This window comes from Leptinotarsa decemlineata, unplaced genomic scaffold (assembly GCF_025532065.1).
Source record: "Leptinotarsa decemlineata unplaced genomic scaffold, Ldec_3_MD MMD2_tig00001719_RagTag_RagTag, whole genome shotgun sequence".
NCBI lineage: Eukaryota > Metazoa > Arthropoda > Insecta > Coleoptera > Chrysomelidae > Leptinotarsa > Leptinotarsa decemlineata.
In genome coordinates this window covers 9,195,434-9,212,853 of record NW_027412569.1, presented here as the reverse complement: position 1 = coordinate 9,212,853, position 17,420 = coordinate 9,195,434, and positions in this window count along the sequence as shown.

Sequence of the window (17,420 nt, the reverse complement as noted above, 5' to 3'; positions counted from 1 at the left end):
TTTCACAATACTATTAGTATTTTTAGTTCGTTATTGTTTCAAGCTTATTTGAAAAATATATTTTTAACTTTTTAGTTCGATGTTCTTTAAAAGTGTTTTTTTTAGTTTTTTTAAACTATATTTATTTTTCACTTTTTAGTCCGATTTATTGTCAAATTTTTTTTTTTTTTATGTTCTAGTCACTAGTATTGTAAATCTTTAACAGACGGCGTACGAATGTGAAATTCCTCTCAAACAACATAATAAAGTTTGAGGTCTCAAATTCTATAGTAATACTAAGTCTCCAACAGAGGGCGGACAGTTGTAAAATTTGTTTCGAAGTAAAGAGAAAATTGCAGTAATAATTTCAAAAAACAATTAATTCTTGATGTTTTCATCTGAAGTTTAATTCAAAATATTAATGTTAAATCATCTGAAAGTGGAATTTTTGACAGGTGATGATCGACTGTATTGTCAAACATGCGCCAAACTAACTGACTGTTATAAGGAAACAAGTATAGCTGAGGCACCAGTCAATCTAATAATAACACTGATGATTTTCAAACAAGACTCAACCTCTAACGAAAGCAAGAAACTCTTTGGAAGGTTCGAAATAGATGAACATTTCAACCTAGCAGACCACTGTTATAATATTCATGCAGTCATTGTTCACTGTGGTTCTGGCGTTGAATGTGGTCATTATTACGCCTTGGTCAAAGAAGAAACGGACTGGTTTAAGTTTGACGATAGTCGTGTCACGAAGTGTTCTGGCGATGCAATGAATTTATTGGAGCCTCTGGAGACACCCTATATTTTGTTTTATGAGAGAGAGGACATTGTTAGATCAAGATCTTCAGATGATGTGGTGCTGCAGGTTTTTCCGGGTTTTCCTGCAGCTGAATAAGCAAATGCGCCACTGGAATCAATGAGGTCGCCCCGGAGCGCCAATTAATTTTTATTGTTGTATTTACTTTATTTTTATCGTTGTTTTAACACATTGTAATAATTTAATGGACTAAAAATATTTTTTCAGTGAATAATTTCATTTTTCAAATCAATCTTTCGATTTAATATGTATGTCGAACACGTTAATTATAATTTTTCTTTTTTTTTTGAAATATTTGACTAACTGAATTTTTTAGGTGTACAATTTACCATAGAATTTTCATTGTTGAAATTCATATTCTGGTTTGCTTTCAAATTATCGAATTAGATTTTAAAATGTATTTTCCGTTTCGTTGAAAACTTTTTTCTGTACTGTACTGTAAATATTTAAATATTCCATCTGTTGTACAAAATTCCGTTAAAACTTATAATTCTTAAAATATGTTTTTATTTTGATTTTCTTTTGAACAACCTATCAAGAAAGTTACGTATAGCGGCATCTGCCCGTGAATAGCTACAGCAATAATTGATAGTTACGTCATCTGCCCGCGAATAGATCAAGAAATATCATTGAGGTTACGTAGAGCGCCATCTGCCCGCGAATGGATCAAGCAATAATGCTGATAATTCTGTCAATACAAATCCCGAACTTAAGAGTTACAAACAATCATACATACAAACAAACATACATACATACATACAGGTGAAGCTAATATAAAGCGTGTAAAAAAAATGACTTCAATCTTTCAGTTCCAAGAATTTCTCAGATGCTTTGATACATGCTAGGTTGATGAATCACTAAATCTGCTCTAAATTTCTTTGGAATCCGTTTTCATGTCTTCTTAAACTTCAAGATCTTTGTAAATTTCCAATAAAATTTGCTTCATCCTCTCTCAATTTTTTGTTCTTCGGTTCGATTTTTCATCTATATTTTTAACACCCTTTTGCTATATTTTCTTGATTTTCGGACCTCACAAAAAATATTTTGGAAATCTGTTTAGGCAGGTGCCTGGTTAATTTTTCTGGCTGTTTCAATAGTGCTTTGGTTCAATTCGAATTCATGTATGGAAAAATTGGCTAAAAATCGATAAACGTCATTGTTAATGAGAGGCAAAAAAGCAAAATTTAGAAAAAAATGAACAGCATCAATATATACGGTTCAAAATTCTCTATCGATCATAACACAGGGTGTTTCCTAACTACGGTAGAAAACTTAATTGATTATCTGATACGGTTAAAAATACTTTATAACATTGAAATTATCAATTATTCGATTCCTCAAATCATTCACATCTAGTACAAGAGTTTTATAAACAACAACCTTCAGATTACGCCATAAAATAGAAATCTAGAGGATTCATATCATGACTGCAAGCTGGCTAATTTTGAGTTTCTGCATAAAGAACACTAAAATAATCTGGAGCCCCGTCATGCCCAAATTTCATGTTGCCCCTTACAAGTAGCGATTTTGTTTTTAAAAATTATGATATTCATAATTGATTAAAATCACCCCACAAAAATTTCAAATATCTTATAAACAACACATTTGTTTATAATAAACAAATTTTTAAACAAATAGAGCTACACATTATGAAAAAGCATTTTTATTTAACTTTAAATAATAAAAATACGAATTTAATTGAATTTTTTACTTTTTAACGTCTTTGATTATTAATGACAAAGTGGAAAATCAAATATTATTAATTCTCCCAACGAGAATCTTTTAAATAGGCTTTCAAGAAAACTCCAAGAAGTGAACAATATTTGTTAACTTCTTGGAGTTTTATGTAAATTTAAAACCTATAAAAATTAGTTGATTAACTAAAGTATATCTAAGAAAATAATCACAGGAATTTTTTCCATGGATTTTTATTCATTCAAGTGTCTAGGTCTAGAAGGTATGTGAATTTTGTCTTAATAATGATATTTAATGGTTTAAATATAACTTTTGCAATTTTTTCAAGCCCCTCTTGAAATTTTTCAAAATGAGCACTGGATCATAATTTTCGGTGCCCTTCGACAGAAGTTCCAAAAAAAAAGATCTTGTGACCCAGACTATCTGACTTTGTTGAACAGTAAAACCTGATCTTTATTCCTGCACTTTGTAACAACTACTTTAACGATGCTACTAAATTTGATTTCATACCAAGAGTTAATAAAACAACTATTAAAATCTCTCTCCTAGACAAGACGTTCGTTTCTAATTGATAATTGGAATTTATTACAATATTCTTCCGTGCTTATTAATGTTACATTATTGAGTAGTCGTTGGGAAGTCTGGTCGCACATAAAATAAAAGCAAATGACTCAGAACAAATTTGATAAATGGATACAATTCGATTCAGCATCAAATGTATGTAATTTGAATTCGTTGAAAATCACTATGTTGTTGAATAATCAAAAAAGTGGGTTATTAGCAATGAATAATTTATGAAGGTGGTCAGCCATAACTACGTTTGTTTTTATGCCACAGGAATAACTTGAACAATTTTCACTGGTTTTTTATTAGACTGTATTATTCCCAACAATGAAGATGTTATTACTAAGTATGATATATCTTGGTTCAGACAAAGAAAAAGAAAATGCAGGGATTAAACTCCGCTATCTGCAAGCTAAGAAAATTTTTCTATACAATAGCTTTGAAATATTCAGCTTCATATGGAAAATGTTTGAAGAACATTCAACTATTTTTTATATCCATTAGAAAAAACAAGACTTTTACAAATTTTTAAAACAGCATTCGCAACGTAAAATCGAGTTCTTCAGAATTCTATGCAAAAAGAGATGGAAATTAATTAACAATAAAAACTCTTTATGAACATATGTAGAAGACACACAGACATTTCTTTCAATTAAAACTGGAAGAAAAAACCCTTTCAAAACCACTACTTACACTACTTTCATCGTGCTCAGAGCAGATTAGTCTCTTCTATTGATATATAATCGTAATATTATGAAAGAAATGAGTGCTCTGTTTTATAGTGTCATCCAAAACAGTTTTGATTAGGTGATAAGACAAGTGTCTTGTCCCGAAACTTCGAAGAACACCTGAGGATGATCGTGTTCCACGTTAGTAATATTTTATATCCATACTCCTTCCTTATATCTGTTTATATTCCATAACAAAGGCTCATATTCCAACCTGATGGAAAAATAAGTGATTCTCGTGTGAGACAATGTTCATATGAGAGTGGTTTTTTGAAAGGAGTTGTTTTTATCATGTTATTCAGTATTCATGTGAAAGTAGTTGTTTTTTAAGGGTGTTTCTTGCAGAGTGTTCCTGAAATAAACTTTGTGTATGCTCTACATAGTTATTTTCTTTCCTTTCTCTAGAAGTTTCCCATATTTTTCGTTTAATGATATAGAAGTAGAGAGCCACGAAATTGTCATCGTGAATGATTCTTCCACTAAATTTGTGCGAATTCTTATAGAAATCAACTTGAAATTTGAACTGTCACCTGGTTATCATTCGATGGGATGAAACTTTATAAATTAGGATAATTTGTAGCTAAAACAATCCACTACTAATCAGTCAATTAGTAGAATCTCACTTGAGATACAAAATTCCCTTTTTAAATATCAAAATTTACTTTATGTTCCATCAAAAAAGTAATGAAAAAATTTATTTGGAGGCCATAACTTTGTATTTCAGCTGAACTTTTAATTCATAAACAACTATTGTGAGTGAACCTTTATTGTATTTCTCACAATAACAATAGTATATTATTAAACAAATACAATTATTGTTGTACTCTTTATGAATTACACTCATCTCTGTATGTATCAGCATACATACAGATCACCTAGATTGTGAAATTGAATTTGAAATAGCTACACAGGACCACAACAAAAGTTTTTGATCTCTTAAAACTTCTATTCAATCTCTTTATCTTTGTATCTCCATAACAAAAAAACCTCCATAGAAACGTTTTTCTAAAAAATATAAATATAATAACTTTCTGAAGTTAATAAATGCACTTAAAGTACATCATCCGGGAAGAATAATGACTGCCTATATCTTGTTAAGTGTTCATGAAACTTAATCACGAGGCAGTAAAATGAAGCAGTACCATTTATACTCAACCTTGATGGCAAATACTGAAAAAGATTATCGTACTTAATAACCCAGAGTTTCTACGTTTTCGCGAGATGAAGTTAATGGTAGTACAACAATAAAACTGAAAATAAACATTTTACCATTAAATAGACAGACATTCAACATGGTAGATGGATTCGACTTAACCTTGCCAAGAACAGATATGAACATCTTGAAGAAAATTTTTATCGATTTTCCTATTGATTAAAATACTTTTGTTTGTGAGCAGGCAGTTGCAGGTATTAACAGGTAAGAATTGACAGGGGAGAAGCAGGAATTGAATGGTAGCAATAAACTGCTCAACACCTAAAAAAAACTTAAATAGATTAAAAATCAACATAATAATAATAATTGCCATACATACGCTGGCAAGAATTAACAGTGGAATTACCAGACTGTGGTAGTAATTAACAGGTATTAAAGAGAATTAACAGGAATTAATTAACAGTGACAGTAATTGACACGTGGAAATGCAGGAATCAACAAGCGGATTTGATGTGAAGCAAGCAAAAAACACCTGAAAATATTGAAAATTATGAAACTACCACTTTGATAGCCTGAATCATATGTAGTTTTATTTACCCATCAATAAAAAAAATCCATGTGAATAAAATGTATAGAGAGAGAAGGTGGTCATATCGAGCAGTTTCTGTAGCGGATTTTTCATTTCTGTTTGCTCTTGAGGCTCTTGAGTTTCGTTAGTTAAACGTGTTTGCATTATAAAAATTCGTTATGAACATTTTACCTATCATTTTCATTTTCCTTAAAAACTAATATTTTCGAATAATGGTAGACATCTCAGGATAAATGTTGTTGAATTAACGTTATCATTGTTATTTCTGCTTTGATAATTATTCATTTCAAATAATGGTGGACGAGCGGGTTTGATGTCGTCGAGTAGAACTACATTTTTATCAAGACTCGTTGCTCCGATCGACTTTCCACACGAGTACTTTTATTCATAAAATTGTCCAAGTAACCTTATTTTGTTGAAAAATATTGAAAAATATCTGTCATTTCAAAGTTTTGGGGTGTGGACCATCGGGGGTAGTCCGTTCCTGACTTTGTAGCAAAACAACTGACTCCTGCATGAAAGCTCATCGACGGAATTCATTTGTTTAGTCAATTACCAAAATTTGGATGATTTTGAATATTCACTTGAAAAATTATCAAAGAAAAACATTTTTCATTTTGTAACTTCGAGGGCCCGTAACTTGGTTACGAAGACTTTTAGGAAAAAAAGTTATATGAAGTACTGGTGATATTTTGACCCCATCTATACATTCCCGAGAGGAAAAGAGGAAGTCCAGGGACACCCTGTATATATATATATATATATATATATATATATACATATATATATATATATATATATATATATATATATATATATATATATATATATACATTCATATATACACATATATTAACACATATACACATACATAAATCTATATAACAGCATCAATCTCATAGGATCGTTATTACTATTAATACTAATGCTATGTCTGGAAATAACCACTAAATATTAAGTCCTTCAATTTCTTTTTAAAAGAGAACACTCCAAGAGTCTTTAGATAATCGGGAATTGAGTTGTAGAATTTGACGCCTTGATGTGTAATACTCTGCTGACCAGCGGAAGTCTTCACAGAAGTTGTTCGTAATTGTTGCCGATTTCTGGTACTGTAGTTATGGACTTGTAGATTCGATGTGAAGTGAATGTTTGAATGGATACTATTCAGCTGGGTGCTATGTATGTAAGTACAGATTTGAATTATGTACAGTGAGTGTACGTCCATGATTCGTCTGGTTAGATATAATTGTGCTGTTGGATATCTGTACGGAAGATTATATACTCTCTTAACAGCTTTGTTTTGCAATACTTTCAGTTGATCTATTCGATTTTGTGTCGCACAACTCCAGATGAGTATCAGGTATGTGATATGGCTATGCACAAGGGAGTAATATATTGATTTTCTCTGGCTTATAGAGGTGAATTTTGAGATTCTTCCCAAGATACCAATAGCAGGGGCTATTTTTTTACAAATTTACTGTATATGTTTGTCCCACTTCAGCTTGTCATCAATATAAAGGCCAAGATACTTGATACAAGTTGTTCTGGTCAGGTGACTTGTTCCAATTTCAATTGTCATATCATCCCATGGATGGATCCTTGTTATTATCATATAGTTTGACTTGTTGGCATTAAGAGTTAATTTGTGATAAATTAACCATTTTTTGATGTGGGAGAGATCTTCCTCTATTTGATGTTTTATTTGGAGTTTGTCTCTGTGCCAGAATAAACAATTGCGGTGTCATCTGCATACAGTTGAAGTTCGCCGCTCAAGGCGAGACATGACAGTGAGTTTATGTAAATCAAGAACAGTGATGGCCCCAGGATGGACCCCTGAGGAACTCCACAAGTTATATCAGTTGTTTGGTTAACACCACATTTTGAGTACGTCCCACCAGATAGTCGCTGAACCATATCAGAGGAATACCATGCACATCGACTATTTGTAGTACTTCGAACAGAAGTCTATGATCCACTGTGTCGAATGCCTTCCTTAAGTCTAGGGATAGAAACACACAATTTAAACCTTTGTCAAAATTATCTATCATGTTTGTAATTAACAGGAATTGACAGGAAATGACATAAACTAACACACAGGAATAAAAAGTGAACAGGCAGGAATCAACAGGCAACAGTCAACACCGAAAAAGCACTGAGAAAGAATCAAAATCAGAATAATGAAAAGAATTGTCAATACGGAGGGGTTATTTTTGAAAAAAAAACACTTTGATAGCTTGATTTAGATGTAGTTTTAATTAACCAGCAATGAAAATAATCAATGTGAATAAAATATACTTGCCGAGCCACCGCATGTTGCCTCGAAGATGCCTACTCATGGTTGGAGCGGTTTATGAAGAAGACGTTAGATTCCGTCAAAAAATCCGGACCCCACGTATGTTGGACGTTACCAAGTGGACAGGCAGGAATTAACTGTAAAGCAAAACAAATAATTGCCGTCGAGTTTTATAAACATTGCGTAGCCCTTAGCGCGGCGATAAATTTTCTCTTTTATTTTAATCAATAATCTGATGTGTGCTCGGAGAATTGTTGCCGGAGGCTGATTGAGAATTTGCATCCGAACAGCAAGAGAAACTTCTTGGCTCCGGGCTGTTATTGATTGTTTAACTAGCGTTCGCTACCTCTGTGACGATAACAATGTAGTCGCGGCTATGGAAAAAGTTTAAGTAAACCAGTTACTAGAAATTGCAGTCCTAGAAAGCTCATGAGTGTTTCTCGAATAGGCTGAATACTCGCAGAGAAATAATTGAGGTTAGGTGATGGAATTGGCCGATACTTGATGGTATTCAAGTAACACTACACTGTGAAATTTTCACCAAACAGTTCACAAAACCGCAATACGTGTTTCATTATACAATACCTTCCTCAGGCATGGGTATAAACACGCCTGAGTATAAACACGCCTGAGTTAACATGCCTGAGTTAACACGCCCGAGGAAGCTATTGCATAGCTTCCCTGGGCAGTAGCAGGAACCACCTATCAATGGCAGGAATCAGCAGGTAGTAGCAGGAATTACCTGGCCTGCTACAGGAAGTAGCAGGAATTGCAGAACCAGTTACATAACTGAAAAACGTGTTACAATATACAATAGCTTCCTCAGGCGTGTTCAAACTAACACCTCAATAAAAGTCGCCTGAGTTAAGACGCCTAAGGGAGCTATTGTATATTGAAACAAGTGTTGTAGTTTTGTAAACCGTTCAGTGAAAATCCCACAACGAAGTGTCATTTGATAACAGAGAAACTGTAGCGTGTGAACCAAAAAGTTTTTTCAGTGAATGTTATATTTGATTTAGGAATATATGAATATCCGGAACCCACATAAGTTGAACATTACCAAATGGACAGTCAGAAATCAACAACAGACTGGCAGGAAGTAACAGTGGCAGGAATTAAGAGGCAGTGGCGAAAATTGCCACGAAATTGCAGGAATTAACAGGATTTGAAAGTAATAATTAACGGATGGTAGAAGGAATTATCAGACAGAAGCAACAATTGACGGGAATTAACAGGCAGCTGCAGGAATCGACAGGCAATAATCAACAGAAAAGAGGCAGGAATTACCAGGTAGCAATTAACTGTAAAGCACCCAAAAAACGTTTAGAAAGGTTGAACATCAAAATAATAATGATTACCAATTCATACGCTAAAATAACCGGTCGCAACAGGATCTAACAAGCACTAGCAAAAATTACATGGCGGTGGCAGAAATTAATAGGCAGGCAGGAATAATTGAGGTTATGTGATAAAATTGGCGGATACTTGATTTTTTTCAAGTAACACTCCACTGTGAGATTTCCACTAAACAGTTCACAAAACAAAAATAGGTGTTTCACTATACAGAAGCTTCCTCAGGCGTGTTAATACTCATACCTGAATGAAAGACGCCTGAATGTTTCCCTTGGGCGTGTTTATACTCACGCCTGAGAAGAAACACGCCTGAGTTTAAAAATACACCTGAGGAAGCTACGAGTTGTAGTTTTCAAAACCGTTCAGTTAAAATCTCAGAATAAAGTGTTACTCCACATAAGTTATCGAGTGGACAAGCAGAAATCAACAGTAGACGGGCAGGAAGTAATAGTCACAGGAATTAACCAACAGTTGCGAAAATTGACAAGAAATTGCAGGAATTAACAGGCCTTGGAAGGAATCAATATGGAGCGTAAGGAGTCAATAGACAGAAGCAGTATATCTGTAAACTCCTGCAACAGGTAGTTGCACGAATTTACAGACAAGAATAAAAAGGAGAGAGGCAGGAATTCGCAGTTAGCAATTAACTGTGAAGCACCCAAGAAACGCTGAGAATTATCCGGCAGTGGCAGTTGCAGGAATTGCTGCACCCAAAATACACTTAGTAGAGAATTTTTATTCTTATTATTGTTATTTTTTGGGAAATGTCCGTGTTACAACGTATTTGTGTAGTATATGAGAAAGGAAAGGACTCTTGTACATAATCCACAGATCTTTGTGAAAAATTCTCGTTTATATTTTCAAATTTCTTTTCAAAGTTCTCTACTCTTTTTGAATTGATAAAAAGACAGAACGTCAATAGTTTTTTTTTCTTTCAAAAAAATATCTCTAGAAAATTTTTGTTGGTAATTGAATGAGATTCATAGTTTTCAAAAATCCTCACCTCTTATTATAGTTTTTATAGTTGCTATTGAGCCATGGTGGATAACAAAGATTTGTATAACTATCAATTTTCTGATTGATTTGAATGAGAATGTATGATTGAGTAATCATAATTGAGTATGTATGTGAGGTATATGAAAGTTGAGTAGATGTAGAAATAATTCAGGCTCTGGGTAATTATGATTGAGTATTCACCTGAACAGGTAGTTCTCACTTGTGATTACGTCGGGTATATAAAAGTTAGAGAGAATAATTAGGTTTTCAATATGTTATTCGCTATGAAAAAGGGAAACATGTCATATTTTTAAAATAAAATGTGTAAAGATAATATAGTTTCCTGTGTAGTTTGTGAAAGAATAATTATCACGTAATTCAATTATAATACCATCACCTGTTCAAATAAAGAAAGACAAATTCGTGATTTGATATCGTTCACTGCAATATCCAACTACAAAGGGACTAAACGCCAAATCTACAACTCGTTGTTCGGGAAGAGCATTCTGTGTCGAGGTATTTACTGGCGGTACAACATGAAAATGGAGCAATCTCCTTTCGAGGATTATGCCGACAAAGAGCCACCTGGGTCCCGAATTCCGCGACCGCACAGAACCGGGCCCAGCTGTTCAGGCAGAGATGATGAAGGTGCTGGATTAATGTGGCTTACCCAACGCGGTGATTGATCTTCCATGAAATATCTCGTTGGCCAGGGGTGCGAGTGGATGACCATGCCTCCGATGCGGGCAAATAATAATAAAAGTGATAATAACAATAACGTGTAAAGATGGTCGTGCTGATTTATTTATCAATTTCTAGTTTACTTCCTTCAAAATAGGCCCCCTAAGCAGTTCTGATATGCAGTTTTTGATATGTCATCTTTTCATCTCCTCAATCGTTACAAAACGCCGTCCTTTCATGGGTTTCTTCAATCTTGGTAAAAGGAAAAAGTCGCAGGGAGGCAAATCTGGTGAATACGGTGGTTAAGGCATGATTACGGTGTTGTTTTTGATCAAAAAATTACGAAACTCGTCAAGATAATACTTCCAATTGATCATTCGACTATGTGGAAAGAACACCTGGTGGACTACGGCACGGTAATCGAAGAATACATTGAAAAAACGACATTTGAACGAACTTGATATGCTTTTTTGGTCTTGGGTATTCTGGGCTCCACCATTGAGACGATTGGACTTCGGTTTCGATCTAATAACCATATACCCATGATTGGTCACCATTTTTCGTGTTGAATTAGGAAAGGGGAGTTTACAGCTCGCTTTCTCTCTTTCCATTTAAATTCATTTCTCATGTCCTGTGATATATGACATTTTTGAGTTTGACATGCAACATCGCTGTGTGTCAACCGAGAATATACTTCAGAGTTTAATAATGGAAAAATCCAACTTTCATTACTTTAAATATAAAAGATGAAAGTTCCTTATTATGCTATCTTCGTTATCAAGTAAACCAAGATAAATATTTGGTGCAAAAGGTACAAATAGCAAAGAAACTAAAGAATATTCAAAGCACATTTGGGTTGAATATACAATTTCAAAGTTCTCCATAGCCTATTTACCACAGCACTAACAGTACTAACAACAATAATCACCTTGATCAATGTAAATCATTATTTCAAACGTATATATATTACCAAAATATTACCTATTCAGTCTATTTCGTTGATTTGTCGTTTCAATCTTTATTAGTGGGTTAGAGACGACATCTGTGAAGGAGGACCTCCACTTGAAAATAAAAAGTTTCTGATTCTGCCTATGTTACAGATTTCTGTAACACTTCATATAATATCTGACAATTAGTGTAGCTAGTACTCAATAGATGGCAGAGTCAACCTACGGATTTTCACTTGAAATGTTTCTATACTAATAAATGTAATATAAAACGACCACACATCGGTCAGTTACTGATTATCATCCAAAAAGTCGATGAAACCAAATTTTCTGTTGTAAATATAGCACACTGTAGAAATTCACACTTATAATCAGGCAAATATGGATAGAACTCATTTTCTATATTTCACAACGGGTCGAAATGTGTATGTTGTATCATTTGAAAATATTTCTCTTTAGCAGGTAAAGTGATAAGAGATTGAATAAAAAACTAGAAAATAAATATCAATTATTGATTGGTTATTTCAGCGCCATCTTGATTCCAGTGGCCAAAGTGCCAGTCTCAATTTAATAAAAGTAAATGCAACAGCTGCGGTAATATAACTTCTCAATCACAGATGGCACTAAACTTTCTGAAATGAAAAAAATTAAAATTTCATTTTTATTTATTCACAAAGATAACAAAAAGAGAAATATTTAAAAGGAGGTTGTAATGTTAATTCATTGGACATATAAGTAAAGTAGGTATATAAAACTTTTATGAATTTGAACCAATTTAAGTACTATGCATATACAACAATTCACAATCAGTAATTTAATGAAGTCATATCATTCCAAAATGATACCAATTTTTACAATTTTAATCCTGGAAATTGTCTATTCCTGATGTAATCTCGATGTTCACTCTCACACATTTTTAATGGTCTTGAAGCTTCACCAATATAACTTCTACCACAAGATCAAGGTACCTATCATTTAAATGTTTGTATGTGTGAGTATGGATCTCAGTGGATTTGTTGCTTTGTTAGAAGTTATAACATCATATCTAGGTATTTCCAATTCGTCTTATCTCTCCAAATAGTCCTGGAATGTGAGATATAACGTTAGTTGTGAAAGGTTTTGTTGGTTGTTGAGTCTACAATCATTACTCTACACTTATTTGTTGACGTTTCAGTAAAAACTACAATATAAAAGCAAGAAACAGCGACAAAAGTACAGTCGGTCCGAACCCTTTTAAGTGTTTTGTAAATATTTCTTTCGATGAACTGACACTCTTTTCTTTTTCCACAATTTTCCGAAAAAAAACCCCTCTGGTAAACAATCTCCCGATTGTGCAGTTTTTCTAGACGTGTTTCTCGGCAAACTTTCAACAAAAACCGAAGACTGAAATGGAAATATCAACCGCTCCACACTAGACAGAGACAGATTGCCTGGCGCTTGGCTCTGGGATATCGCCTTGAAAATTCAAGAGGATAGTTCCTAAGGGAAACCTGTTTTTTAGCGGCGGTCTTTATTGAAAAATATTCCCGTTTTCAGTTCGGGAATAATAGCCCCATATTCGGAAAACGGCATGACATGCGTCTAATTGATATTCGAAAAATATCATTTCAAATTTCTGGTACGCTTTTTGGCCTACTGATTACTATTTCGGGGAAATGCAATTATCGGTAGTTTCGAAATGGAAAATTGGAATAATTATAAACAGAAATAGGACTGTAGAACTCTTTGAAGTTCACGTGTGTTTTAATTTTCATATATGAGGTCTGTTATAGTTTGTTCAGTATTGTCTGAGAGTAAAAGAATTTCAAAAATGCAAACATGTCGCTACATCGAAGAAAGCAACATAGTCGTCACAAGCAAATATCACTGCAATTCACTCACAAAATCATTGAAATATGTCTACCCTCTATATTCCTTGAGGACCAGGAAAACACCAACAAAGAAAGCGAAAATACCGCCAAAAGAACCGCTCGATGATATTACGTTTAAGATAATATTAATAGGAGTCGGACTGGGGGTATTAACATAAATTTTCCATTGATATATTCTGTATGATGAGAAGATGAATAAAATATGGTGAAAACTAATGTTGTTTAAATATTTTATTTTGGGATGGACAGTTCACATTTGAAATAATTTTTATTATTTAGAATTGTTACCTTCTATAGATCTATAAAATAATCAGAATATTAAATTTACAAATAAAAACAAATGCAGAAAGGGCAAAAAGTTTCTGCATTCGATAAATTAGCTTTTTGGAAAAAAAAATCAAATTTGTCGTTAATTTGAATTTAAAAAATTTTGCATACTAAAAGAAATATGTATCATCTGGTGACGTTTTAAAGACTATATCCATTTTCTTTATCCAACCTATTTTAATCAAAACATTATAATTTATAGTTATCATTCGTCTTCTGATGTAAAAAAAAATTGATATTATTATTATCATTGGCACTGATAATATCAAATTGATCGTCGGTATGATAATGAAAATGGATAAAGTATTCGAAACATCACCAGATAAGTATACATATAAATAGATTTCCGCGGTTAGAAATTTGCACATCTGATTGAACCGCGTTCAAAATTTTGCGTTTCTCGACGTTTCTTACTCGACTTTGACATTTTCAGGAAGGATGGAATTTGTGGTTTTTAAGGATTCTCCATGCGCTCATATGGCTTATTCCGGTCATTGCTGATAAACCTCTGGTACTTAACCTGGGATTGGCGATGACTTGACCAATCACACCAATCGCATTATCGTCATTCACTACCCTTCTCTTAACATTTCTTTTCTTATTTAAAACCGAACCTGTCTCCCTGAATTTTGTGACCAAATCCAGAACGTGATTTCTGCTTAGGTGTTTACCGGGGGTTTGCTCGTTAAATAAAGTTGATGTTCTATTAGCATTTGGGTCGTTGCCAAAAAATAAAGCAACTAAAACCCTTTCATCAGCAATAGTGTAAGGCATTTTTAAACAAATAACAATACACGACCCGTTTAAACAAAACAATCGAACGATGTACTAATGAAAACAGGAAGAAGAGGAGTGGGTATTGATTTTGAAAAAGGGATTTTATTTAACAAAAAACTGATAAGAAGAACTGCTCGACAACTTTTTTATTTAGGCATACATACAAGTTACCGAATGGTCTGTCTGATGTATTATTAACATGACAATTTTAACTTCAAATTATCTCGAAAACTAATCGTTACAAATTTTTTTTAACAGAGTCGTAAAGGTATTCGAAAGACCTTTAAAGCAAGATGACACTCGACCTACTTTCCCTACCTAAATAAGGGTCGTCGGACGCACCCCTCCGAGGGGGTGCGTTCTACAAAAAATCTGATTAGTCTGAAAGGTGTCCCCCTTTCATAACAATTGTTTTTTCATTTATATTTAATGGTGACAATTTCATACGCTTCACGATTCCCGAACAACTAGCTTCCATGTTGTGTAGCTGTTTATTCAACGCGCTCTCGAAGTAAACTAAAGAATATCACGAATAACCCCGCTAAAAAGCCAAGTCGGTCTTATTGATGTTTTTTCAATCCCCTTCAAGTAAATACCTATTTGTTGGAGAATGTATTGGTTAATACTGGACATATTTTAACATTTTTCCTAATAGATTTGTTATTTTCTTTGTTATGAATGATATTTTTCAAGAATAAATATTGTTTTCATTGCAAATTCTCTCGAATTTGCAATGAATTTTATACATAAAATACAAACATTTTTTTGTACAACTGTGAATGTGAATTTACATCGTTTGAAATATATTAAAAACAAATACTTTCAATACGTGGTTTTTTGTCCCGATAAGTTATCGCTTTCAAACGACTGTTGTCTTGAAAATATTATTCATTGTTTTCAGTAAGATCGTATTCAAAAATGTTTCCTGTCTGAAAAAAATAAGTTCAAAATAACTAAATAATACTTTTCGCTTCCATACATTTTATCCTTAACGTTACCGTTCTACTTCTTTTTTGATAGAAATAATTAGTGGTAATACTGCTTCGGTCCTTGGAACTATTCCTCATTCACATAATTTTGATGAGATCATGCATTGCCCGCATTCCAGTACGGAACTAAAATCTCTTCGAAACATGCCGAGATATATGGATATTCATCAGTCTCCTATCAAGGTTAATTCGCAAGTGATCAATTTTCTTGTTTTTCTTGGTCAATGGACCCCCAAATATGAGCTTCAGTCCTCGTGGTTCTGGTTACCTTAAAGTGGAAGAGCTTCATGAAGCAAAAGCCGAATTGATCCCTCTACGAAACCCTTCATCGCTTGGAAGGATCGTTCGCAGCTTGAGAAATGGTGCTGATGCAGATTCTGAGAAACATATTCTTCCCTACGAATCAGTAGAGAGTTGTCTTGAAAATCTTGAGAAGAAAATTGGATTAGATAATTCAGGATAAAGAATTTCAAGAAAGAGGTTCCTACGAAGAACGAGAATATTTCCTACTTATTTACCAAACTCAAACAGTTGTTCATGCAGTTGCAGTTTCGCAAGAATGCATCTTTTCCACCAACCGATTTCCTGGAGTCTTTGAAGTCCACTAGATACTCGTTGGGACAACCAGAGGATTGTTTCGGATTCTTGGGATTCCTGTTGAATACTCTTCGTGCAAAGAAATAGCAGAATCAATACTCCTGACCGCTCTGGATTGAATGTGGCTGCTATCAATTGTCAAATTTCTGAAATCCCAGTTGCAAGACCACATATTTCAATAAATCCCTTCTGATAGCCCAATATACATGAAAATAATAAATAGATAATAAAACTTCCCGTATATGGGATCCATTCCAATTGAAAATTCAGTATTATGATAAAATTGTTCAACTGGAATTAACTCGTAACGATATTTTCATGATTCCATCCATTTATTATTATCATAACATGATTCTTTAACTGCTCTAAGATATGCTATATAGAAATGCATAAAGTTACATCATCAACGTCTGGACTTTAAGTGCTTGAAAGATATAAAACATTAAATGGAAAGTTGAATTTTTCTATATTCTGGTATATAAATGCAAATATTTATCGAACATTATTATTATTACTTCATCGGTAGGTGCACGTTGGCTCTGTAGGTGGTACGTAGATAAAGCTTAGTTCATACTGTGAGGATCAAGACTTGTCGAGGTGGATTCAAAAGGAATGGATGTTCAACTTCACAGTAAAGTAAGTTTATTCAGAAAATAAAATTCAATGAGCATTAATTTTTCCTAACGACACATAAAAAACAGAAGCTAACGTATTCCAAAAACACTTTGTTGTGAGATTTTCACTAAATTGTTTTACAAAAACGCAACACGTGTTTCGCCATACAATGGCTTCATCTGGCGTGTCTTTCAACTAATTCTACACATTCCATACTAAATATATATATAGTTTATGGAGTACCTGAAATCAAAGTACCTGTAAACGAAGTACCTGGATTTTAAGTAGCTGATATTTTACCTGAGTTTCTAACGAATTAAATTACCTGCACTTATGTTCCATTTTCACATTTGAAAAAATATATTCAGTAACGGAGAGCTATTGAGTTCTAATTGATCATTCAGTAAATTACCCGAATTCCTGAATCTATTGATTTCTAA